Raw genomic sequence first — 2,601 nt, 5'->3', positions numbered from 1 at the left:
TGGTTTTTTAAGCATTTGGCAACATGAGCAAATTTACTTTTTTTCAGAAAAACATCACCTAATTTAATTGAACGAGATTCATTTAATGCTGTCATAAAAATAGGTAGCCTATTTTTGGCCTGATAGGAAAATATTTTAACTTTTTAAATAAATTTTGGTACAATATTCGTCAAGACGAAATTCGCCAAAGAGGGAACAACTGAGACCAATTATCGTCATATTTTTTTAAGGACACAATTTTAGAGTAATGATTGGAACCATTTAAGTCACCTTTAAATTTTTAGGGATAAAATTAATTCATCAACCTCTAAATTTTGTTTATTTTCTTTTATTGATTTATTTCTGATTTCATCCTTCTTGATTCGCATTAATAAAATATGAAACCATCAACATCGTATAAGTAAGCAAGTTGACAGAAAATAATACAAGTAAATATAAAATAACCTTAATGGTCCCTAGAAGCAAACTTTATTATTAATATCATTATCATCATCCGATTTCTAGTTACAGACAAAAAAAAACAAAACAGAGCTTAATTAAAGGTTTATATTTATATTAGGTTATCACATATCTGATTAAAAATTATATGAAAATATATTTATAAAAATAAATAAAATTTTAATTGAAATGATAAAGTTAAAATTCAGATTTCTATGAAATTTTATTAATTTTATATAATAATATAAAATATCAAAATACTTCCTTACTAATATAATTTATTTTATATAAAAATAATTTTTTAATTATTTCCTAATTCAGTCTGCTGTCAATTAACTTGTAACAGTTAACTTAATCAAAGATATTAAATGTACTATATGCGATATTCAATTATAAATTATTTATATAATAGTAAACTTTTTAATTGCGTACAAGCAGGATGAAGGACGAAAAAAGAAGCTAAGATCGGATTATAATTTTTTTGAAGGATGAAATTACAATTTTATTATAATATTAAACTATAATTTCTGAATAAAAAATTTCAGTTGTAGAAATTCAAGGCGCAGTTCCTACCTAGCACCGCTGCTGTATGGAAAGACAAAAATTATAATAATTATTTTAACCATTCATTTTGATTTGCAAATTGGTAATAATAAAAAGGAAGACAGATATGAGCTCAAGAACTGGGGCTAAGGTGCCGGTCATAGATTTCTCAAACCAGAACCTGAAACCGATCAGCCCTGAATGGGATTTGTTGGAGTTCCGAGTCCGGGAAGCATTGGAGGAGTACGGCTGTTTTGAGGCCTCGTTTGACCAACTCCTGGAGCTTTGGTAGCCAGTTTTAGAGGCCTTGGAACAGCTATTTGACTTGCCTTTACAAACAAAACAGCTTTGTGTTTCCGATAAACCCTTTCGTGCCTATCATGGGTCTCCATCAAGATTGTATGAGAGCAGTCCACTGATGATGCACATATTGCTGAAAACATTGAACAATGCGTCACAACCACTTTGTCGCCTCAAGGAAACATAAGCTTCAGGTACATCCATTCACTTACAAAAAACCCTTTAGCAAAACTACTACACCTTTATTGATCATCTGCTCTGTATTTGGCAGTAAAACTCTGGCATCTTTCACTCAACTAGCACCAGGATTAGAGAAGACAATTTTGAGGATGATTTAGGAGAGTTTTGGCCTTGAGAAATACATGGATGAACTTGTGGACTCAACAAATAACCACCTAAGGGCCATGAAATACGGAAGGCCAAACACCAGCGAGCCAACCCTTGGCACTGTGATTATACTACAATGACTCTTTTGTGTCAATTAAATGAGGTTCAAGGATTGGAGATCCTAAACAAAAATGGCGAATGGATGAATATAAATCCTTCACCCAACTCTTTCGTAGTCATGCTTGGAGAATCCTTCAGCATAAGTCACTTGTCTATTAATAGCTTGACTTAAACAAAAGCTGAAGGTAGATAGAACGTAAATTTTGTACAGTTGCAGGTATGGTTGAATGGTCGATTGTCTTCTGCTTATCATCGCGTGATGATGAAAGGAAACGAGGCTAGGTATAGCATCGGATTGTTTGCATGGCCAAGAGGAGGGTACCTAGTAAAGGTTCCCAAAGAGCTTGTTGATGACAAAAATCCGATGCTCTTCAAACCCGTTGATCTGGAAGAATTTTTGAAATTTTACTCCCCCCAAATTGTTCAAGGTGCTACTAAATCTTCTCTTAAAGCTTATTGCAGTGTATAAGATTTGGGTATAAACAATTTTATATAAAATAAATAATTCGGGGTCTCTCTATGTAATATATATATATATATATAGAACAATATAATAAAGGTTATCCCAACTCAACATTGAAGTTGGCCAAAGCAACTGTCCTAAAAGGGTTGTAAAAGGGGTAATGATGGTAAAGACAAATTACATATTTCGAGTTCTTTTTTTTCCCAGTTTGTTGGAATCAAAATGAAGTAATACTTTTTGGTTTATTATTTATATGTCAAATATTATAAATTATGTAAGTTTTACATGTTAATCGATTATTTTGTGTATTCGTGTGTTATTTTTATATTATGGTGTTGGTATGTTTTTGTACTTATAGTATTATAAATTTGTATATTCATTTGCGTGTTAGTAATTTGGGTGTTTGTAAA

General features: G+C 31.4%; 1 pseudogene; it reads left to right on the top strand.

The window, feature by feature from the left end:
- Positions 1–1,093: 1,093 nt before the first annotated feature.
- LOC128034749 (probable 2-oxoglutarate-dependent dioxygenase AOP1) lies at positions 1,094–2,233 on the top strand (annotated as a pseudogene).
- The last annotated feature ends 368 nt before the right edge of the window (positions 2,234–2,601 follow it).

The sequence above is a fragment of the Gossypium raimondii genome, chromosome 11 (genome assembly GCF_025698545.1).
Source record: "Gossypium raimondii isolate GPD5lz chromosome 11, ASM2569854v1, whole genome shotgun sequence".
NCBI lineage: Eukaryota > Viridiplantae > Streptophyta > Magnoliopsida > Malvales > Malvaceae > Gossypium > Gossypium raimondii.
The sequence above is the reverse complement of the archived record's forward strand: the minus strand, read 5'-3'. Positions and strand labels throughout refer to the sequence as shown.